Raw genomic sequence first — 25699 nt, forward strand, 5'->3', positions numbered from 1 at the left:
CTGCATTAAAAAGTTATTCAACTGATCAATAATTCCCTGATTAAAAATCCCAGATCTATTAAAAAGAAGTACGTTAGATGTATTTTGCAATTATCTGGCCCCGAGACATGGTCTTGGGACCACCTTTGGGATCTTTTCCCTGCAGTCAAGCTGACACACTCCATCCTCCTACAGACGTAATCTCAGGATGTGATCGAATGACGTGATCTGCAGATGTTGTCTCAGACATGATCTCTGGATACGATCTAAAGATGTGATCTACCGACGTAACCGTCTAACGTGATCTAGTCTTTTTTTACATCCACTCCACATAAATTCATCAATAATGATTACATTTTCATCACATCACTACTGTGTTGCTAAGAAACCTCATAAGCAATGACAATCCTACATCCTGTCAAACTTTCCACCAATCAGAGAGGTTGGATGGACTTTGATGTCCAATCAGTCCTTCTACAAACTGGTTTATGTCACCAAAACAAACAAGATGTATGATCCTGGAATATTAAGGGTTAAAGCAGCTCCTTCTGATTGTCTTCCCCTTCTTCTTCCTCCTCTTCCTCTTCTTCCTCATCCTCCTTAGTGGAGCTGTCCAGCCTGTCTCTTTGTATGACCAACTCCAAACAGGGCGAGCCCTGCTTCTACGTGATTGGACGAACTGACAACTCGCGGTTGGTAACGCTGCTTCCTTTCTTCTTCCCTCCATCCTCGTCTCTCCATCTTCATCCCTTCTTCATCATCCTCGTCCTGCTTTCATCAGCTCATTAGGTTTGTAAATCATCTGAGGAAGGTGGATCATGTGACCTCTCCATGTTGACATGTTCATGTGTTGACCTCCCTGTAACCTGGTCACATGACTCACATTGTTACCATGGCGATCAGGTGGTCCTTCTACAGCGGGGTTTTATTTCATCAGGTGAATCAGGTGTAAAACCTTTCTGCGAGGTGTCCAACTGACAGAACCGAACCACACCGACCCAGACCGGGTCTGTGGTGTCACACATCGCCTGTCAGTAGGAGACAGAACAACAGAGCACCATCTGGACCAGAACCAGGAGGGAAAACCTCCATCTGGACCAGAACCAGGAGGGAAAACCTCCATCTGGACCAGAACCAGGAGGAAAACCTCCATCTGGACCAGAACCAGGAGGGAAAACCTCCATCTGGACCAGAACCAGGAGGAAAAACCTCCATCTGGACCAGAACCAGGAGGGAAAACCTCCATCTGGACCAGAACCAGGAGGAAAACCTCCATCTGGACCAGAACCAGGAGGGAAAACCTCCATCTGGACCAGAACCAAGAGGAAAAACCTCCATCTGGACCAGAACCAGGAGGGAAAACCTCCATCTGGACCAGAACCAGGAGGGAAAACCTCCATCTGGACCAGAACCAGGAGGGAAAACCTCCATCTGGACCAGAACCAGGAAGGAAAACCTGCATCTGGACCAGAACCAGGAGGAAAAACCTCCATCTGGACCAGAACCAGGAGGAAAAACCTCCATCTGGACCAGAACCAGGAGGGAAAACCTCCATCTGGACCAGAACCAGGAGGGAAAACCTCCATCTGGACCAGAACCAGGAGGAAAAACCTCCATCTGGACCAGAACCAGGAAGGAAAACCTCCATCTGGACCAGAACAAGGAGGAAAAACCTCCATCAGAACCAGAACCAGGAAGGAAAACCTCCATCTGGACCAGAACAAGGAGGAAAAACCTCCATCAGAACCAGAACCAGGAGGAAAAACCTCCATCAGGACCAGAACCAGGAGGAAAAACCTCCATCAGTACCAGAACCAGGAGGGAAAACCTCCATCAGGACCAGAACCAGGAGGAAAAACCTCCATCTGGACCAGAACCAGGAGGGAAAACCTCCATCAGAACAAGAACCAGGAGGAAAAACCTCAATCTGGACCAGAACCAGGAGGAAAAACCACCATCTGGACCAGAACCAGGAAGGAAAACCTCCATCTGGACCAGAACCAGGAGGAAAAACCTCCATCTGGACCAGAACCAGGAGGAAAAACCTCCTTCTGGACCGGATCCAGGAAGGAAATCTTCCATCAGAACCAGAACCAGGAGGGAAAACTTCCATCAGAACAAGAACCAGGAGGAAAAACCTCCATCTGGACCAGAACCAGGAGGGAAAACCTCCATCTGGACCAGAACCAGGAGGGAAAACCTCCATCAGAACAAGAACCAGGAGGAAAAACCTCCATCTGGACCAGAACCAGGAGGGAAAACCTTCATCTAGACCAGAACCAGGAGGAAAAACCTCCATCTGGACCAGAACCAGGAGGAAAAACCTCCTTCTGGACCAGAACCAGGAGGAAAAACATCCATCCGGACCAGAACCAGGAGGAAAAACCTCCATCTGGACCAGAACCAGGAGGGAAAACGTTCATCTGGACCAGAACCAGGAGGGAAAACCTCAGTCTGGACTAGAACCAAGAGGGAAAACCTCCATCTGGACCAGAACCAGGAGAGAAAACCTCCATCTGGACCAGAACCAGGAGGAAAAACCTCCTTCTGGACCAGAACCAGGAGGAAAAACCTCCTTCTGGACTAGAACCAAGAGGGAAAACCTCCATCTGGACCAGAACCAGGAGAGAAAACCTCCATCTGGACCAGAACCAGGAGGAAAAACCTCCATCAGAACAAGAACCAGGAGGAAAAACCTCCATCTGGACCAGAACCAGGAGGAAAAACCTCCATCAGAACCAGAACCAGGAGGAAAAACCTCCATCTGGACCAGAACCAGGAGGAAAAACCTCCATCTGGACCAGGACCAGGAGGAAAAACCTCCATCAGAACCAGAACCAGGAGGAAAAACCTCCATCTGGACCAGAACCAGGAGGGAAAACCTCCATCTGGACCAGAACCAGGAGGGAAAACCTCCATCTGGACCAGAACCAGGAGGAAAAACCTCCATCTGGACCAGAACCAAGAGGAAAAACCTCCATCTGGACCAGGACCAGGAGGAAAAACCTCCATCAGAACCAGAACCAGGAGGAAAAACCTCCATCTGGACCAGAACCAGGAGGGAAAACCTCCATCTGGACCAGAACCAGGAGGGAAAACCTCCATCTGGACCAGAACCAAGAGGGAAAACCTCCATCTGGACCAGAACCAAGAGGAAAAACCTCCATCTGGACCAGAACCAGGAGGAAAAACCTCCATCTGGACCAGAACCAGGAGGACAAACCTCCATCTGGACCAGAACCAAGAGGAAAAACCTCCATCTGGACCAGAACCAAGAGGGACAACCTCCATCTGGACCAGAACCAGGAGGGAAAACCTCCATCTGGACCAGAACCAGGAGGAAAAACCTCCATCTGGACCAGAACCAGAAGGGAAAACCTCCATCTGGACCAGAACCAGGAGGTAAAACGTTCATCTGGACCAGAACCAGGAGGGAAAACCTCCATCAGGACCAGAACCAGGAGGGAAAACCTCCATCAGGACCAGAACCAGGAGGGAAAACCTCCATCAGGACCAGAACCAGAAGGGAAAACCTCCATCTGGACCAGAACCAGGAGGAAAAACCTCCATCAGGACCAGAATCAGGAGGGAAAACCTCCATCTGGACCAGAACCAGGACGGAAAACCTCAGTCTGGACCAGAACCAGGAGGGAAAACCTCCATCTGGACCAGAACCAGGAGGGAAAACCTCCATCAGAACAAGAACCAGGAGGGAAAACCTCCATCTGGACCAGAACCAGGAGGGAAAACCTCCATCTGGACCAGAACCAGGAGGAAAAACCTCCATCTGGACCAGAACCAGGAGGGAAAACCTCCATCTTGACCAGAACCAAGAGGGAAAACCTCCATCTGGACCAGAACCAGGAGGAAAAACCTCCATCAGGACCAGAACCAGGAGGGAAAACCTCCATCTGGACCAGAACCAAGAGGGAAAACCTCCATCTGGACCAGAACCAAGAGGAAAAACCTCCATCTGGACCAGGACCAGGAGGAAAAACCTCCATCTGGACCAGAACCAGGAGGACAAACCTCCATCTGGACCAGAACCAAGAGGAAAAACCTCCATCTGGACCAGAACCAAGAGGGATAACCTCCATCTGGACCAGAACCAGGAGGAAAAACCTCCATCTGGACCAGAACCAGGAGGGAAAACCTCCATCTGGACCAGAACCAGGAGGGAAAACCTCCATCAGGACCAGAACCAGGAGGGAAAACCTCCATCAGGACCAGAACCAGAAGGGAAAACCTCCATCTGGACCAGAACCAGGAGGAAAAACCTCCATCAGGACCAGAACCAGGAGGGAAAACCTCCATCTGGACCAGAACCAGGACGGAAAACCTCAGTCTGGACCAGAACCAGGAGGGAAAACCTCCATCTGGACCAGAACCAGGAGGGAAAACCTCCATCAGAACAAGAACCAGGAGGGAAAACCTCCATCTGGACCAGAACCAGGAGGGAAAACCTCCATCTGGACCAGAACCAGGAGGACAAACCTCCATCTGGACCAGAACCAGGAGGGAAAACCTCCATCAGGACCAGAACCAGAAGGGAAAACCTCCATCTGGACCAGAACCCGGAGGAAAAACCTCCATCTGGACCGGATCCAGGAAGGAAATCTTCCATCTGGACCAGAACCAGGAGGAAAAACCTCCATCTGGACCAGAACCAGAAGAGAAAACCTCCATCTGGACCAGAACCCGGAGGAAAAACCTCCATCAGAACCAGAACCAGGAGGTAAAACGTTCATCTGGACCAGAACCAGGAGGAAAAACCTCCATCTGGACCAGAACCAGGAGGAAAAACCTCCATCTGGACCAGAACCAGGAGAGAAAACCTCCATCTGTACCAGGACCAGGAGGAAAAACCTCCATCTGGACCAGAACCAGGAGAGAAAACGTTCATCTGGACCAGAACCAGGAGGAAAAACCTCCATCTGGACCAGAACCAGGAGGAAAAACCTCCATCAGGACCAGAACCAGGAGGAAAAACCTCCATCTGGACCAGAACCAGGAAGGAAAACCTCCATCTGGACCAGAACCAGGAGAGAAAACCTCCATCTGGACCAGGACCAGGAGGAAAAACCTCCATCTGGACCAGAACCAGGAGAGAAAACGTTCATCTGGACCAGAACCAGGAGGAAAAACCTCCATCAGAACCAGAACCAGGAGGGAAACCCTCCATCAGAACCAGAACCAGGAGGAAAAACCTCCATCTGGACCAGAACCAGGAGGAAAAACCTCCATCTGGACCAGAACCAGGAGGAAAAACCTCCATCTGGACCAGAACCAGGACAGAAAACCTCCATCTGGACCAGAACCAGGAGGGAAAACCTCCATCTGGACCAGAACCAGGAGGAAAAACCTCCATCTGGACCAGAACCAGGACAGAAAACCTCCATAAGAACCAGAACCAGGAGGGAAAACCTCCATCTGGACCAGAACCCGGAGGAAAAACCTCCATCAGAACCAGAACCAGGAGGTAAAACGTTCATCTGGACCAGAACCAGGAGGGAAAACCTCCATCAGGACCAGAACCAGAAGGGAAAACCTCCATCTGGACCAGAACCCGGAGGAAAAACCTCCATCTGGACCGGATCCAGGAAGGAAATCTTCCATCTGGACCAGAACCAGGAAGGAAAACCTCCATCTGGACCAGAACCAGGAGGGAAAACCTCCATCTGGACCAGAACCAGGAAGGAAATCTTCCATCAGGACCAGAACCAGGAGAGAAACCCTCCATCAGAACCAGAACCAGGAGGGAAAACCTCCATCAGAACCAGAACCAGGAGGAAAACCCTCCATCTGGACAAGAACCAGGAGGGAAAAGCTCAATCTGGACCAGAACCAGGAGGGAAACCCTCCATCTGGACCAGTACCAGGAGGGAAAACCACCATCTGGACCAGAACCAGGAGGAAAAACCTCCATCTGGACCAGAACCAGGAGGGAAAACCACCATCTGGACCAGTACCAGGAGGGAAAACCACCATCTGGACCAGGACCAGGAGGAAAAACCTCCATCTGGACCAGAACCAGGAGAGAAAACGTTCATCTGGACCAGAACCAGGAGAGAAACCCTCCATCAGAACCAGAACCAGGAGGGAAAACCTCCATCTGGACCAGAACCAGGAGGGAAAACCTCCATCTGGACCAGAACCAGGAGGGAAAACCTCCATCTGGACCAGAACCAGGAGAGAAAACCTCCATCTGGACCAGGACCAGGAGGAAAAACCTCCATCTGGACCAGAACCAGGAGATAAAACGTTCATCTGGGCCAGAACCAGGAGGAAAAACCTCCATCAGAACCAGAACCAGGAGGGAAACCCTCCATCTGGACCGGATCCAGGAAGGAAATCTTCCATCAGGACCAGAACCAGGAAGGAAAACCTCCATCTGGACCAGAACCACGAGGGAAAACCTCCATCTGGACCAGAACCAGGAGGGAAAACCTCCATCTGGACCAGAACCAGGAAGGAAATCTTCCATCAGGACCAGAACCAGGAGAGAAACCCTCCATCAGAACCAGCACCAGGAGGAAAACCCTCCATCTGGACCAGAACCAGGAGGGAAAACCTCCATCTGGACCAGAACCAGGAGGGAAACCCTCCATCTGGACCAGTACCAGGAGGGAAAACCTCCATCTGGACCAGAACCAGGAGGAAAAACCTCCATCTGGACCAGAACCAGGAGGGAAAACCACCATCTGGACCAGAACCAGGAGGGAAAACCACCATCTGGACCAGGACCAGGAGGAAAAACCTCCATCTGGACCAGAACCAGGAGAGAAAACGTTCATCTGGACCAGAACCAGGACAGAAAACCTCCATAAGAACCAGAACCAGGAGGGAAAACCTCCATCTGGACCAGAACCCGGAGGAAAAACCTCCATCAGAACCAGAACCAGGAGGTAAAACGTTCATCTGGACCAGAACCAGGAGGGAAAACCTCCATCAGGACCAGAACCAGAAGGGAAAACCTCCATCTGGACCAGAACCCGGAGGAAAAACCTCCATCTGGACCGGATCCAGGAAGGAAATCTTCCATCAGGACCAGAACCAGGACGGAAAACCTCCATCTGGACCAGAACCAGGAGGGAAAACCTCCATCTGGACCAGAACCAGGAAGGAAATCTTCCATCAGGACCAGAACCAGGAGAGAAACCCTCCATCAGAACCAGAACCAGGAGGGAAAACCTCCATCAGAACCAGAACCAGGAGGAAAACCCTCCATCTGGACAAGAACCAGGAGGGAAAAGCTCAATCTGGACCAGAACCAGGAGGGAAACCCTCCATCTGGACCAGTACCAGGAGGGAAAACCACCATCTGGACCAGAACCAGGAGGAAAAACCTCCATCTGGACCAGAACCAGGAGGGAAAACCACCATCTGGACCAGTACCAGGAGGGAAAACCACCATCTGGACCAGAACCAGGACGGAAAACCTCAGTCTGGACCAGAACCAGGAGGAAAAACCTCCATCAGAAAGAGAACCAGGAGGAAAAACCTCAATCTGGACCAGAACCAGGAGGAAAAACCTCCATCTGGACCAGAACCAGGAGGAAAAACCTCCATCTGGACCAGAACCAGGAGGAAAAACCTCCATCAGAAAGAGAACCAGGAGGAAAAACCTCAATCTGGACCAGAACCAGGAGGAAAAACCTCCATCTGGACCAGAACCAGGAGGAAAAACCTCCATCAGGACCAGAACCAGGAGGGAAAACCTCCATATGGACCAGAACCAAGAGGAAAAACCTCCATCTGGACCAGAACCAGGAGGACAAACCTCAATCTGGACCAGAACCAGGAGGGAAAACCTCCATAAGAACCAGAACCAGGAGGAAAAACTTCCATTTGGACCAGAACCAAGAGGGAAAACCTCCATCTGGACCAGAACCAGAAGAGAAAACGTTCATCTGGACCAGAACCAGGAGGAAAAACCTCCATCAGAACCAGAACCAGGAGGAGAAACCTCCATCTGGACCAGAACCAGGAGGGAAAACCACCATCTGGACCAGAACCAGGAGGAAAACCCTCCATCTGGACCAGGACCAGGAGGAAAAACCTCCATCTGGACCAGAACCAGGAGAGAAACCCTCCATCAGAACCAGAACCAGGAGGGAAAACCTCCATCTGGACCAGAACCAGGAGGGAAAACCTCCATCTGGACCAGAACCAGGAGGAAAAACCTCCATCTGGACCAGAACCAGGAGGAAAAACCTCCATCTGGACCGGATCCAGGAAGGAAATCTTCCATCAGGACCAGAACCAGGAGAGAAACCCTCCATCTGGACCAGAACCAAGAGGGAAAACCTCCATCTGGACCAGAACCAGGAGGGAAAACCTCCATCTGGACCAGAACCAGGAGGAAAAACCTCCATCTGGACCAGAACCAGGAGGAAAAACCTCCATCTGGACCGGATCCAGGAAGGAAATCTTCCATCAGGACCAGAACCAGGAGAGAAACCCTCCATCTGGACCAGAACCAAGAGGGAAAACCTCCATCTGGACCAGAACCAGGAGGGAAAACCTCCATCTGGACCAGAACCAGGAGGGAAAACCCTCCATCTGGACCAGAACCAGGAGAGAAAACGTTCATCTGGACCAGAACCAGGAGGAAAAACCTCCATCTGGACCAGAACCAGGAGGAAAACCCTCCATCAGAACCAGAACCAGGAGGGAAAACCTCCATCTGGACCAGAACCAGGAGGGAAAACCACCATCTGGACCAGAACCAGGAGGAAAACCCTCCATCTGGACCAGGACCAGGAGGAAAAACCTCCATCTGGACCAGAACCAGGAGGAAAAACCTCCATCTGGACCAGAACCAGGAGAGAAACCCTCCATCAGAACCAGAACCAGGAGGGAAAACCTCCATCTGGACCAGAACCAGGAGGGAAAACCTCCATCTGGACCAGAACAAGGAGGAAAAACCTCCATCTGGACCAGAACCCAGAACCAGGAGGAAAAACCTCCATCTGGACCAGAACCAGGAGGAAAAACCTCCATCTGGACCGGATCCAGGAAGGAAATCTTCCATCAGGACCAGAACCAGGACAGAAACCCTCCATCTGGACCAGAACCAAGAGGGAAAACCTCCATCTGGACCAGAACCAGGAGGGAAAACCTCCATCTGGACCAGAACCAGGAGGAAAAACCTCCATCTGGACCAGAACCAGGAGGGAAAACGTTCATCTGGACCAGAACCAGGAGGGAAAACCTCCATCTGGACCAGAACCAGGAGAGAAACCCTCCATCTGGACCAGAACCAAGAGGGAAAACCTCCATCTGGACCAGAACCAGGAGGGAAAACCTCCATCTGGACCAGAACCAGGAGGAAAAACCTCCATCTGGACCAGAACCAGGAGGAAAAACCTCCATCTGGACCGGATCCAGGAAGGAAATCTTCCATCAGGACCAGAACCAGGAGAGAAACCCTCCATCTGGACCAGAACCAAGAGGGAAAACCTCCATCTGGACCAGAACCAGGAGGGAAAACCTCCATCTGGACCAGAACCAGGAGGAAAAACCTCCATCTGGACCAGAACCAGGAGGGAAAACGTTCATCTGGACCAGAACCAGGAGGGAAAACCTCCATCTGGACCAGAACCAGGAGAGAAACCCTCCATCTGGACCAGAACCAAGAGGGAAAACCTCCATCTGGACCAGAACCAGGAAGGAAATCTTCCATCAGGACCAGAACCAGGAAGGAAAACCTCCATCTGGACCAGAACCAGGAGGGAAAACCTCCATCTGGACCAGAACCAGGAAGGAAATCTTCCATCAGGACCAGAACCAGGAGAGAAACCCTCCATCAGAACCAGAACCAGGAGGGAAAACCTCCATCTGAACCAGAACCAGGAGGAAAACCCTCCATCTGGACCAGAACCAGGAGGGAAAACCTCCATCTGGACCAGAACCAGGAGGAAAAACCTCCATCTGGACCAGGACCAGGAGGAAAAACCTCCATCTGGACCAGAACCAGGAGAGAAAACGTTCATCTGGACCAGAACCAGGAGGAAAAACCTCCATCAGAACAAGAACCAGGAGGAAAAACTTCCATTTGGACCAGAACCAAGAGGGACAACCTCCATCTGGACCAGAACCAGGAGGGAAAACCTCCATCTGGACCGGATCCAGGAAGGAAATCTTCCATCAGGACCAGAACCAGGAGAGAAACCCTCCATCTGGACCAGAACCAGGAGGGAAAACCACCATCTGGACCAGAACCAGGAGAGAAACCCTCCATCAGAACCAGAACCAGGAGGGAAAACCTCCATCTGGACCAGAACCAGGAGGGAAAACCTCCATCTGGACCAGAACCCGGAGGAAAAACCTCCATCAGAACCAGAACCAGGAGGTAAAACGTTCATCTGGACCAGAACCAGGAGGGAAAACCTCCATCTGGACCAGAACCAGAAGGGAAAACCTCCATCTGGACCAGAACCCGGAGGAAAAACCTCCATCTGGACCAGAACCAGGAGGGAAAACCTCCATCAGAACCAGAACCAGGAGGGAAAACCTCCATCAGAACCAGAACCAGGAGGAAAACCCTCCATCTGGTCCAGAACCAGGAGGAAAACCCTCCATCTGGACCAGGACCAGGAGGAAAAACCGCCATCTGGACCAGAACCAGGAGGAAAAACCTCCATCTGGACCAGAACCAGGAGAGAAAACGTTCATCTGGACCAGAACCAGGAGAGAAACCCTCCATCAGAACCAGAACCAGGAGGGAAAACCTCCATCTGGACCAGAACCAGGAGGGAAAACCTCCATCTGGACCAGAACCAGGAGGGAAAACCTCCATCTGGACCAGAACCAGGAGAGAAAACCTCCATCTGGACCAGGACCAGGAGGAAAAACCTCCATCTGGACCAGAACCAGGAGATAAAACGTTCATCTGGACCAGAACCAGGAGGAAAAACCTCCATTAGAACCAGAACCAGGAGGGAAACCCTCCATCTGGACCGGATCCAGGAAGGAAATCTTCCATCAGGACCAGAACCAGGAAGGAAAACCTCCATCTGGACCAGAACCACGAGGGAAAACCTCCATCTGGACCAGAACCAGGAGGGAAAACCTCCATCTGGACCAGAACCAGGAAGGAAATCTTCCATCAGGACCAGAACCAGGAGAGAAACCCTCCATCAGAACCAGCACCAGGAGGAAAACCCTCCATCTGGACCAGAACCAGGAGGGAAAACCTCCATCTGGACCAGAACCAGGAGGGAAACCCTCCATCTGGACCAGTACCAGGAGGGAAAACCTCCATCTGGACCAGAACCAGGAGGAAAAACCTCCATCTGGACCAGAACCAGGAGGGAAAACCACCATCTGGACCAGAACCAGGAGGGAAAACCACCATCTGGACCAGGACCAGGAGGAAAAACCTCCATCTGGACCAGAACCAGGAGAGAAAACGTTCATCTGGACCAGAACCAGGACAGAAAACCTCCATAAGAACCAGAACCAGGAGGGAAAACCTCCATCTGGACCAGAACCCGGAGGAAAAACCTCCATCAGAACCAGAACCAGGAGGTAAAACGTTCATCTGGACCAGAACCAGGAGGGAAAACCTCCATCAGGACCAGAACCAGAAGGGAAAACCTCCATCTGGACCAGAACCCGGAGGAAAAACCTCCATCTGGACCGGATCCAGGAAGGAAATCTTCCATCAGGACCAGAACCAGGACGGAAAACCTCCATCTGGACCAGAACCAGGAGGGAAAACCTCCATCTGGACCAGAACCAGGAAGGAAATCTTCCATCAGGACCAGAACCAGGAGAGAAACCCTCCATCAGAACCAGAACCAGGAGGGAAAACCTCCATCAGAACCAGAACCAGGAGGAAAACCCTCCATCTGGACAAGAACCAGGAGGGAAAAGCTCAATCTGGACCAGAACCAGGAGGGAAACCCTCCATCTGGACCAGTACCAGGAGGGAAAACCACCATCTGGACCAGAACCAGGAGGAAAAACCTCCATCTGGACCAGAACCAGGAGGGAAAACCACCATCTGGACCAGTACCAGGAGGGAAAACCACCATCTGGACCAGAACCAGGACGGAAAACCTCAGTCTGGACCAGAACCAGGAGGAAAAACCTCCATCAGAAAGAGAACCAGGAGGAAAAACCTCAATCTGGACCAGAACCAGGAGGAAAAACCTCCATCTGGACCAGAACCAGGAGGAAAAACCTCCATCTGGACCAGAACCAGGAGGAAAAACCTCCATCAGAAAGAGAACCAGGAGGAAAAACCTCAATCTGGACCAGAACCAGGAGGAAAAACCTCCATCTGGACCAGAACCAGGAGGAAAAACCTCCATCAGGACCAGAACCAGGAGGGAAAACCTCCATATGGACCAGAACCAAGAGGAAAAACCTCCATCTGGACCAGAACCAGGAGGACAAACCTCAATCTGGACCAGAACCAGGAGGGAAAACCTCCATAAGAACCAGAACCAGGAGGAAAAACTTCCATTTGGACCAGAACCAAGAGGGAAAACCTCCATCTGGACCAGAACCAGAAGAGAAAACGTTCATCTGGACCAGAACCAGGAGGAAAAACCTCCATCAGAACCAGAACCAGGAGGAGAAACCTCCATCTGGACCAGAACCAGGAGGGAAAACCACCATCTGGACCAGAACCAGGAGGAAAACCCTCCATCTGGACCAGGACCAGGAGGAAAAACCTCCATCTGGACCAGAACCAGGAGAGAAACCCTCCATCAGAACCAGAACCAGGAGGGAAAACCTCCATCTGGACCAGAACCAGGAGGGAAAACCTCCATCTGGACCAGAACCAGGAGGAAAAACCTCCATCTGGACCGGATCCAGGAAGGAAATCTTCCATCAGGACCAGAACCAGGAGAGAAACCCTCCATCTGGACCAGAACCAAGAGGGAAAACCTCCATCTGGACCAGAACCAGGAGGGAAAACCTCCATCTGGACCAGAACCAGGAGGAAAAACCTCCATCTGGACCAGAACCAGGAGGAAAAACCTCCATCTGGACCGGATCCAGGAAGGAAATCTTCCATCAGGACCAGAACCAGGAGAGAAACCCTCCATCTGGACCAGAACCAAGAGGGAAAACCTCCATCTGGACCAGAACCAGGAGGGAAAACCTCCATCTGGACCAGAACCAGGAGGGAAAACCCTCCATCTGGACCAGAACCAGGAGAGAAAACGTTCATCTGGACCAGAACCAGGAGGAAAAACCTCCATCTGGACCAGAACCAGGAGGAAAACCCTCCATCAGAACCAGAACCAGGAGGGAAAACCTCCATCTGGACCAGAACCAGGAGGGAAAACCACCATCTGGACCAGAACCAGGAGGAAAACCCTCCATCTGGACCAGGACCAGGAGGAAAAACCTCCATCTGGACCAGAACCAGGAGGAAAAACCTCCATCTGGACCAGAACCAGGAGAGAAACCCTCCATCAGAACCAGAACCAGGAGGGAAAACCTCCATCTGGACCAGAACCAGGAGGGAAAACCTCCATCTGGACCAGAACAAGGAGGAAAAACCTCCATCTGGACCAGAACCCAGAACCAGGAGGAAAAACCTCCATCTGGACCAGAACCAGGAGGAAAAACCTCCATCTGGACCGGATCCAGGAAGGAAATCTTCCATCAGGACCAGAACCAGGACAGAAACCCTCCATCTGGACCAGAACCAAGAGGGAAAACCTCCATCTGGACCAGAACCAGGAGGGAAAACCTCCATCTGGACCAGAACCAGGAGGAAAAACCTCCATCTGGACCAGAACCAGGAGGGAAAACGTTCATCTGGACCAGAACCAGGAGGGAAAACCTCCATCTGGACCAGAACCAGGAGAGAAACCCTCCATCTGGACCAGAACCAAGAGGGAAAACCTCCATCTGGACCAGAACCAGGAGGGAAAACCTCCATCTGGACCAGAACCAGGAGGAAAAACCTCCATCTGGACCAGAACCAGGAGGAAAAACCTCCATCTGGACCAGAACCAGGAGGGAAAACGTTCATCTGGACCAGAACCAGGAGGGAAAACCTCCATCTGGACCAGAACCAGGAGAGAAACCCTCCATCTGGACCAGAACCAAGAGGGAAAACCTCCATCTGGACCAGAACCAGGAAGGAAATCTTCCATCAGGACCAGAACCAGGAAGGAAAACCTCCATCTGGACCAGAACCAGGAGGGAAAACCTCCATCTGGACCAGAACCAGGAAGGAAATCTTCCATCAGGACCAGAACCAGGAGAGAAACCCTCCATCAGAACCAGAACCAGGAGGGAAAACCTCCATCTGAACCAGAACCAGGAGGAAAACCCTCCATCTGGACCAGAACCAGGAGGGAAAACCTCCATCTGGACCAGAACCAGGAGGAAAAACCTCCATCTGGACCAGGACCAGGAGGAAAAACCTCCATCTGGACCAGAACCAGGAGAGAAAACGTTCATCTGGACCAGAACCAGGAGGAAAAACCTCCATCAGAACAAGAACCAGGAGGAAAAACTTCCATTTGGACCAGAACCAAGAGGGACAACCTCCATCTGGACCAGAACCAGGAGGGAAAACCTCCATCTGGACCGGATCCAGGAAGGAAATCTTCCATCAGGACCAGAACCAGGAGAGAAACCCTCCATCTGGACCAGAACCAGGAGGGAAAACCACCATCTGGACCAGAACCAGGAGAGAAACCCTCCATCAGAACCAGAACCAGGAGGGAAAACCTCCATCTGGACCAGAACCAGGAGGGAAAACCTCCATCTGGACCAGAACCCGGAGGAAAAACCTCCATCAGAACCAGAACCAGGAGGTAAAACGTTCATCTGGACCAGAACCAGGAGGGAAAACCTCCATCTGGACCAGAACCAGAAGGGAAAACCTCCATCTGGACCAGAACCCGGAGGAAAAACCTCCATCTGGACCAGAACCAGGAGGGAAAACCTCCATCAGAACCAGAACCAGGAGGGAAAACCTCCATCAGAACCAGAACCAGGAGGAAAACCCTCCATCTGGTCCAGAACCAGGAGGAAAACCCTCCATCTGGACCAGAACCAGGAGAGAAAACGTTCATCTGGACCAGAACCAGGAGAGAAACCCTCCATCTGGACCAGAACCAGGAGGAAAAACCTCCATCTGGACCAGAACCAGGAGGAAAAACCTCCATCTGGACCGGATCCAGGAAGGAAATCTTCCATCAGGACCAGAACCAGGAGAGAAACCCTCCATCTGGACCAGAACCAAGAGGGAAAACCTCCATCTGGTCCAGGACCAGGAGGAAAAACCTCCATCTGGACCAGAACCAGGAGAGAAAACGTTCATCTGGACCAGAACCAGGAGAGAAACCCTCCATCTGGACCAGAACCAGGAGGAAAAACCTCCATCTGGACCAGAACCAGGAGGAAAAACCTCCATCTGGACCGGATCCAGGAAGGAAATCTTCCATCAGGACCAGAACCAGGAGAGAAACCCTCCATCTGGACCAGAACCAAGAGGGAAAACCTCCATCTGGACCAGAACCAGGAGGAAAAACCTCCATCTGGACCAGAACCAGGAGAGAAACCCTCCATCAGAACCAGAACCAGGAGGGAAAACCTCCATCTGGACCAGAACCAGGAGGGAAAACCTCCATCTGGACCAGAACCAGGAGGAAAAACCTCCATCTGGACCAGAACCAGGAGGAAAAACCTCCATCTGGACCGGATCCAGGAAGGAAATCTTCCATCAGGACCAGAACCAGGAGAGAAACCCTCCATCTGGACCAGAACCAGGAGGGAAAACCTCCATCTGGACCAGGACCAGGAGGAAAAACCTCCATCTGGACCGGATCCAGGAAGGAAATCTTCCATCAGGACCAGAACCAAGAGGGAAAACCTCCATCTGGACCAGAACCAGGAGGGAAAACCTCCATCTGGACCAGAACCAGGAGGAAAAACCTCCATCTGGACCAGAACCAGGAGGGAAAACGTTCATCTGGACCAGAACCAGGAGGGAAACCCTCCATCTGGACCAGAACCAGGAGAGAAACCCTCCATCTGGACCAGAACCAAGAGGGAAAACCTCCATCTGGACCAGAACCAGGAGGGAAAACCTCCATCTGGACCAGAACCAAGAGGAAAAACCTCCATCTGGACCAGAAACAGGAGGGAAAACGTTCATCTGGACCAGAACCAGGAGGGAAAACCTCCATCTGGACCAGAACCAGAAGGGAAAACCTCCATCTGGACCAGAACCCGGAGGAAAAACCTCCATCAGAACCAGAACCAGGAGGTAAAACGTTCATCTGGACCAGAACCAGGAGGGAAAACCTCCATCAGGACCAGAACCAGAAGGGAAAACCTCCATCTGGACCAGAACCCGGAGGAAAAACCTCCATCTGGACCGGATCCAGGAAGGAAATCTTCCATCAGGACCAGAACCAGGAGGGAAAACCTCCATCAGAACCAGAACCAGGAAGGAAAACCTCCATCTGGACCAGAACCAGGAGGGAAAACCTCCATCAGGACCAGAACCAGGAGGAAAAACCTCCATCTGGACCAGAACCAGGGAAGAAAAACCTCCATCTGGACCAGAACCAGGAGGAAAAACCTCCATCTGGACCAGAACCCGGAGGAAAAACCTCCATCAGAACCAGAACCAGGAGGTAAAACGTTCATCTGGACCAGAACCAGGAGGGAAAACCTCCATCTGGACCAGAACCAGGAAGGAAATCTTCCATCAGGACCAGAACCAGGAGAGAAACCCTCCATCAGAACCAGAACCAGGAGGGAAAACCTCCATCAGAACCAGAACCAGGTGGAAAACCCTCCATCTGGACCAGAACCAGGAGGGAAAACCTCCATCTGGACCAGAACCAGGAGGAAAAACCTCCATCTGGACCAGGACCAGGAGGAAAAACCTCCATCTGGACCAGAACCAGGAGAGAAAACGTTCATCTGGACCAGAACCAGGAGGGAAAACCACCATCTGGACCAGAACCAGGAGGAAAAACCTCCATCTGGACCAGGACCAGGAGGAAAAACCTCCATCTGGACCAGAACCAGGAGAGAAAACGTTCATCTGGACCAGAACCAGGAGGAAAAACTTCCATTTGGACCAGAACCAAGAGGGAAAACCTCCATCTGGACCAGAACCAGGAGGGAAAACCACCATCTGGACCAGAACCAGGAGGAAAACCCTCCATCTGGACCAGGACCAGGAGGAAAAACCTCCATCTGGACCAGAACCAGGAGAGAAACCCTCCATCAGAACCAGAACCAGGAGGGAAAACCTCCATCTGGACAAGAACCAGGAGGGAAAACCTCAATCTGGACCAGAACCAGGAGGGAAAACCTCCATGTGGACCAGAACCAGGAGGAAAAACCTCCATCTGGACCAGAACCAGGAGGGAAAACCACCATCTGGACCAGAACCAGGAGGGAAAACCACCATCTGGACCAGAACCAGGAGGAAAAACCTCCATCTGGACCAGAACCAGGAGAGAAAACGTTCATCTGGACCAGAACCAGGAGAGAAACCCTCCATCAGAACCAGAACCAGGAGGGAAAACCTCCATCTGGACCAGAACCAGGAGGGAAAACCTCCATCTGGACCGGATCCAGGAAGGAAATCTACCATCAGGACCAGAACCAGGAGAGAAACCCTCCATCTAGACCAGAACCAAGAGGGAAAACCTCCATCTGGACCAGAACCAGGAGGGAAAACCTCCATCTGGACCAGAACCAGGAGGAAAAACCTCCATCTGGACCAGAACCAGGAGGAAAAACCTCCATCAGAAAGAGAACCAGGAGGAAAAACCTCAATCTGGACCAGAACCAGGAGGAAAAACCTCCATCTGGACCAGAACCAGAAGGGAAAACCTCCATCTGGACCAGAACCAGGAGGAAAAACCTCCATCTGGACCAGAACCAGGAGGAAAAACCTCCATCAGGACCAGAACCAAGAGGGAAAACCTCCATATGGACCAGAACCAAGAGGAAAAACCTCCATCAGAACCAGAACCAGGAGGACAAACCTCCATCTGGACCAGAACCAGGAGGGAAAACCTCCATCAGGACCAGAACCAGAAGGGAAAACCTCCATCTGGACCAGAACCAGGAGGACAAACCTCCATCTGGACCAGAACCCGGAGGAAAAACCTCCATCTGGACCAGAACCAGGAGGGAAAACCTCCATCAGAACCAGAACCAGGAGGGAAAACCTCCATCAGAACCAGAACCAGGAGGAAAACCCTCCATCTGGACCAGAACCAGGAGGAAAACCCTCCATCTGGACCAGGACCAGGAGGAAAAACCTCCATCTGGACCAGAACCAGGAGAGAAAACGTTCATCTGGACCAGAACCAGGAGGAAAAACCTCCTTCAGAACAAGAAACAGGAGGAAAAACTTCCATTTGGACCAGAACCAAGAGGGAAAACCTCCATCTGGACCAGAACCAGGAGGGAAAACCACCATCTGGACCAGAACCAAGAGGGAAAACCTCCATCTGGACCAGAACCAGGAGGGAAAACCACCATCTGGACCAGAACCAGGAGGAAAACCCTCCATCGGGACCAGGACCAGGAGGAAAAACCTCCATCTGGACCAGAACCAAGAGGGAAAACCTCCATCTGGACCAGAACCAGGAGGGAAAACCACCATCTGGACCAGAACCAGGAGGAAAACCCTCCATCGGGACCAGGACCAGGAGGAAAAACCTCCATCTGGACCAGAACCAGGAGAGAAAACGTTCATCTGGACCAGAACCAGGAGAGAAACCCTCCATCAGAACCAGAACCAGGAGGGAAAACCTCCATCTGGACCAGAACCAGGAGGGAAAACCTCCATCTGGACCAGAACCAGGAGGAAAAACCTCCATCTGGACCAGAACCAGGAGGAAAAACCTCCATCTGGACCGGATCCAGGAAGGAAATCTTCCATCAGGACCAGAACCAGGAGAGAAACCCTCCATCTGGACCAGAACCAAGAGGGAAAACCCTCCATCTGGACCAGAACCAGGAGGGAAAACCCTCCATCTGGACCAGAACCAGGAGGGAAAACCTCCATCTGGACCAGAACCAGGAGGGAAAACCCTCCATCTGGACCAGAACCAGGAGGGAAAACCCTCCATCTGGACCAGGACCACGAGGAAAAACCTCCATCTGGACCAGAACCAGGAGGGAAAACCCTCCATCTGGACCAGAACCAGGAGGGAAAACCCTCCATCTGGACCAGAACCAGGAGGAAAAACCTCCATCTGGACCAGAACCAGGAGAGAAAACCTCCATCTGGACCAGAACCAGGAGGAAAAACTTCCATCTGGACCAGAACCAGGAGGAAAAACCTCCATCTGGACCAGAACCAGGAGGAAAACCCTCCATCAGAACAAGAACCAGGAGGGAAAACCTCCATCTGGACCAGAACCAGGAGGAAAAACCTCCATCAGAACAAGAACCAGGAGGAAAAACTTCCATCTGGACCAGAACCAGGAGGAAAAACCTCCATCTGGACCAGAACCAGGAGGAAAACCCTCCATCAGAACCAGAACCAGGAGGGAAAACCTCCATCTGGACCAGAACCAGGAGGGAAAACCACCATCTGGACCAGAACCAGGAGGAAATCCCTCCATCTGGACCAGGACCAGGAGGAAAAACCTCCATCTGGACCAGAACCAGGAGGAAAAACCTCCATCTGGACCAGAACCAGGAGAGAAACCCTCCATCAGAACCAGAACCAGGAGGGAAAACCTCCATCTGGACCAGAACCAGGAGGGAAAACCTCCATCTGGACCAGAACCAGGAGGAAAAACCTCCATCTGGACCAGAACCAGGAGGGAAAACCTCCATCTGGACCAGAACCAAGAGGGAAAACCTCCATCTGGACCAGAACCAGGAGGGAAAACCTCCATCTGGACCAGAACCAGGAGGAAAAACCTCCATCTGGACCAGAACCAGGAGGGAAAACGTTCATCTGGACCAGAACCAGGAGGGAAAACCTCCATCTGGACCAGAACCAGGAGAGAAACCCTCCATCTGGACCAGAACCAAGAGGGAAAACCTCCATCTGGACCAGAACCAGGAGGGAAAACCTCCATCTGGACCAGAACCAGGAGGAAAAACCTCCATCTGGACCAGAACCAGGAGGGAAAACGTTCATCTGGACCAGAACCAGGAGGGAAAACCTCCATCTGGACCAGAACCAGGAGAGAAACCCTCCATCTGGACCAGAACCAGGAGGTAAAACGTTCATCTGGACCAGAACCCGGAGGAAAAACCTCCATCTGGACCGGATCCAGGAAGGAAATCTTCCATCAGGACCAGAACCAGGAGGGAAAACCTCCATCAGAACCAGAACCAGGAAGGAAAACCTCCATCTGGACCAGAACCAGGAGGGAAAACCTCCATCAGGACCAGAACCAGGAGGAAAAACCTCCATCTGGACCAGAACCAGGGAAGAAAAACCTCCATCTAGACCAGAACCAGGAGGAAAAACCTCCATCTGGACCAGAACCCGGAGGAAAAACCTCCATCAGAACCAGAACCAGGAGAGAAAACCTCCATCTGGACCAGAACCAGGAGGGAAAACCTCCATCTGGACCAGAACCAGGAGGAAAACCCTCCATCTGGACCAGGACCAGGAGGAAAAACCTCCATCTGGACAAGAACCAGGAGGGAAAACCTCAATCTGGACCAGAACCAGGAGGGAAAACCTCCATCTGGACCAGAACCAGGAGGAAAAACCTCCATCTGGACCAGAACCAGGAGGGAAAACCACCATCTGGACCAGAACCAGGAGGGAAAACCTCCATCTGGACCAGAACCAGGAGAGAAACCCTCCATCAGAACCAGAACCAGGAGGGAAAACCTCCATCTGGACAAGAACCAGGAGGGAAAACCTCAATCTGGACCAGAACCAGGAGGGAAAACCTCCATCTGGACCAGAACCAGGAGGAAAAACCTCCATCTGGACCAGAACCAGGAGGGAAAACCACCATCTGGACCAGAACCAGGAGGGAAAACCACCATCTGGACCAGAACCAGGAGGAAAAACCTCCATCTGGACCAGAACCAGGAGAGAAAACGTTCATCTGGACCAGAACCAGGAGAGAAACCCTCCATCAGAACCAGAACCAGGAGGGAAAACCTCCATCTGGACCAGAACCAGGAGGGAAAACCTCCATCTGGACCGGATCCAGGAAGGAAATCTACCATCAGGACCAGAACCAGGAGAGAAACCCTCCATCTAGACCAGAACCAAGAGGGAAAACCTCCATCTGGACCAGAACCAGGAGGGAAAACCTCCATCTGGACCAGAACCAGGAGGAAAAACCTCCATCTGGACCAGAACCAGGAGGAAAAACCTCCATCAGAAAGAGAACCAGGAGGAAAAACCTCAATCTGGACCAGAACCAGAAGGAAAAACCTCCATCTGGACCAGAACCAGGAGGAAAAACCTCCATCAGGACCAGAACCAGAAGGGAAAACCTCCATCTGGACCAGAACCAGGAGGAAAAACCTCCATCTGGACCAGAACCAGGAGGAAAAACCTCCATCAGGACCAGAACCAAGAGGGAAAACCTCCATATGGACCAGAACCAAGAGGAAAAACCTCCATCAGAACCAGAACCAGGAGGACAAACCTCCATCTGGACCAGAACCAGGAGGGAAAACCTCCATCAGGACCAGAACCAGAAGGGAAAACCTCCATCTGGACCAGAACCAGGAGGACAAACCTCCATCTGGACCAGAACCCGGAGGAAAAACCTCCATCAGAACCAGAACCAGGAGGTAAAACGTTCATCTGGACCAGAACCAGGAGGGAAAACCTCCATCTGGACCAGGACCAGGAGGAAAAACCTCCATCTGGACCAGAACCAGGAGGAAAAACCTCCATCTGGACCAGAACCAGGGAAGAAAAACCTCCATCTGGACCAGAACCAGGAAGGAAAACCTCCATCTGGACATGAACCAGGAAGGAAAACCTCCATCTGGACCAGAACCAGGAAGGAAAACCTCCATCTGGACCAGAATCATGAAGGAAAACCTCCATCTGGACCAGAACCAGGAGGAAAAACCTCCATCTGGACCGGATCCAGGAAGGAAATCTTCCATCAGGACCAGAACCAGGAGAGAAACCCTCCATCTGGACCAGAACCAAGAGGGAAAACCCTCCATCTGGACCAGAACCAGGAGGGAAAACCCTCCATCTGGACCAGGACCAGGAGGAAAAACCTCCATCTGGACCAGAACCAGGAGGGAAAACCTCCATCTGGACCAGAACCAGGAGGGAAAACCCTCCATCTGGACCAGGACCAGGAGGAAAAACCTCCATCTGGACCAGAACCAGGAGAGAAAACGTTCATCTGGACCAGAACCAGGAGAGAAACCCTCCATCAGAACCAGAACCAGGAGGGAAAACCTCCATCTGGACCAGAACCAGGAGGGAAAACCTCCATCTGGACCAGAACCAGGAGAGAAAACCTCCATCTGGACCAGGACCAGGAGGAAAAACCTCCATCTGGACCAGAACCAGGAGGGAAAACCCTCCATCTGGACCAGGACCAGGAGGAAAAACCTCCATCTGGACCAGAACCAGGAGGGAAAACCTCCATCTGGACCAGAACCAGGAGGGAAAACCCTCCATCTGGACCAGGACCAGGAGGAAAAACCTCCATCTGGACCAGAACCAGGAGAGAAAACGTTCATCTGGACCAGAACCAGGAGAGAAACCCTCCATCAGAACCAGAACCAGGAGGGAAAACCTCCATCTGGACCAGAACCAGGAGGGAAAACCCTCCATCTGGACCAGGACCAGGAGGAAAAACCTCCATCTGGACCAAAACCAGGAGAGAAAACGTTCATCTGGACCAGAACCAGGAGAGAAACCCTCCATCACAACCAGAACCAGGAGGGAAAACCTCCATCTGGACCAGAACCAGGAGAGAAAACCTCCATCTGGACCAGAACCAGGAGGAAAAACCTCCATCTGGACCAGAACCAGGAGAGAAAACCTCCATCTGGACCAGAACCAGGAGGAAAAACCTCCATCAGAACAAGAACCAGGAGGAAAAACTTCCATCTGGACCAGAACCAGGAGGAAAAACCTCCATCTGGACCAGAACCAGGAGGGAAAACCTCCATCTGGACCAGAACCAGGAGGAAAAACCTCCATCTGGACCAGAACCAGGACAGAAAACCTCGATCTGGACCGGAACCAGGACAGAAAACCTCCATCTGGACCAGAACCAGGAGGGAAAACCTCCATCTGGACCAGAACCAGGAGGAAAAACCTCCATCTGGACCAGAACCAGGAAGAAAAACCTCCATCTGGACCAGAACCAGGAGGAAAAACCTCCATCTGGACCAGAACCAGGACAGAAAACCTCCATCTGGACCAGAACCAGGAGGAAAAACCTCCATCTGGACCAGAACCAGGAGGAAAAACCTCCATCTGGACCAGAACCAGGAGGAAAAACCTCCATCTGGACCAGAACCAGGACAGAAAACCTCCATCTGGACCAGAACCAGGAGGGAAAACCTCCATCTGGACCAGAACCAGGAGGAAAAACCTCCATCTGGACCAGAACCAGGACAGAAAACCTCCATCAGAACCAGAACCAGGAGGGAAAACCTCCATCTGGACCAGAACCAGAAGGGAAAACCTCCATCAGAACCAGAACCAGGAGGTAAAACGTTCATCTGGACCAGAACCAGGAGGGAAAACCACCATCTGGACCAGAACCAGGAGGGAAAACCTCCATCTGGACCAGAACCAAGAGGGAAAACCTCCATCTGGACCAGATCCAGGAAGGAAATCTTCCATCTGGACCAGAACCAGGAGGGAAACCCACCATCTGGACCAGAACCAGGACAGAAAACCTCCATCTGGACCAGAACCAGGAGGGAAAACCACCATCTGGACCAGAACCAGGAGGGAAAACCTCCATCTGGACCAGAACCAAGAGGGAAAACCTCCATCTGGACCAGAACCAGGAGGAAAAACCTCCATCAGGACCAGAACCAGGAGGAAAAACCTCCATCTGGACCAGAACCAGGGAAGAAAAACCTCCATCTGGACCAGAACCAGGAAGGAAAACCTCCATCTGGACATGAACCAGGAAGGAAAACCTCCATCTGGACCAGAATCATGAAGGAAAACCTCCATCAGGACCAGAACCAGGAGGGAAAACCTCCATCTGGACCAGAACCAGGAGGGAAAACCTCCATCTGGACCAGAACCAGGAGGAAAAACCTCCATCTGGACCAGAACCAGGAGGGAAAACCTCCATCTGGACAAGAACCAGGAGGGAAAACCTCCATCAGGACCAGAACTAGGAGGAAAAACCTCCATCTGGACCAGAACCAGGAGGGAAAACCTCCATCTGGACAAGAACCAGGAGGGAAAACCTCCATCAGGACCAGAACTAGGAGGAAAAACCTCCATCTGGACCAGAACCAGGAAGAAAAACCTCCATCTGGACCAGAACCAGGAGGAAAAACCTCCATCTGGACCAGAACCAGGACAGAAAACCTCCATCTGGACCAGAACCAGGAGGAAAAACCTCCATCTGGACCAGAACCAGGAGGAAAAACCTCCATCTGGACCAGAACCAGGAGGAAAAACCTCCATCTGGACCAGAACCAGGACAGAAAACCTCCATCTGGACCAGAACCAGGAGGGAAAACCTCCATCTGGACCAGAACCAGGAGGAAAAACCTCCATCTGGACCAGAACCAGGACAGAAAACCTCCATCTGGACCAGAACCAGAACCAGGAGGGAAAACCTCCATCTGGACCAGAACCAGAAGGGAAAACCTCCATCAGAACCAGAACCAGGAGGTAAAACGTTCATCTGGACCAGAACCAGGAGGGAAAACCACCATCTGGACCAGAACCAGAAGGGAAAACCTCCATCTGGACCAGAACCAGAAGGGAAAACCTCCATCTGGACCAGAACCAAGAGGGAAAACCTCCATCTGGACCAGAACCAAGAGGGAAAACCTCCATCTGGACCAGAACCAGGAGGAAAAACCTCCATCAGGACCAGAACCAGGAGGAAAAACCTCCATCTGGACCAGAACCAGGGAAGAAAAACCTCCATCTGGACCAGAACCAGGAAGGAAAACCTCCATCTGGACATGAACCAGGAAGGAAAACCTCCATCTGGACCAGAATCATGAAGGAAAACCTCCATCTGGACCAGAACCAGGAGGAAAAACCTCCATCTGGACCGGATCCAGGAAGGAAATCTTCCATCAGGACCAGAACCAGGAGAGAAACCCTCCATCTGGACCAGAACCAAGAGGGAAAACCCTCCATCTGGACCAGAACCAGGAGGGAAAACCCTCCATCTGGACCAGGACCAGGAGGAAAAACCTCCATCTGGACCAGAACCAGGAGGAAAAACCTCCATCTGGACCAAAACCAGGAGAGAAAACGTTCATCTGGACCAGAACCAGGAGAGAAACCCTCCATCAGAACCAAAACCAGGAGGGAAAACCTCCATCTGGACCAGAACCAGGAGGGAAAACCTCCATCTGGACCAGAACCAGGAGAGAAAACCTCCATCTGGACCAGAACCAGGAGGAAAAACCTCCATCTGGACCAGAACCAGGAGAGAAAACCTCCATCTGGACCAGAACCAGGAGGAAAAACCTCCATCAGAACAAGAACCAGGAGGGAAAACCTCCATCTGGACCAGAACCAGGAGGAAAAACCTCCATCAGAACAAGAACCAGGAGGAAAAACTTCCATCTGGAC

The 25699-nt window shown here is 51.9% G+C and overlaps 1 protein-coding gene across 1 annotated transcript in view; it reads left to right on the forward strand.

The window, feature by feature from the left end:
- Positions 1 to 25699, forward strand: part of LOC306754595 (membrane-associated guanylate kinase, WW and PDZ domain-containing protein 3-like) — a gene marked incomplete at both ends in the record, with an annotated part of 305465 nt that overhangs the window by 247541 nt on the left and 32225 nt on the right. The gene's annotated exons all lie outside the window — the stretch shown is intronic.

The sequence above is a fragment of the Telmatherina bonti genome (assembly GCF_933228915.1).
Source record: "Telmatherina bonti genome assembly, chromosome: 4".
NCBI classification, from domain to species: Eukaryota; Metazoa; Chordata; class Actinopteri; order Atheriniformes; family Telmatherinidae; genus Telmatherina; species Telmatherina bonti.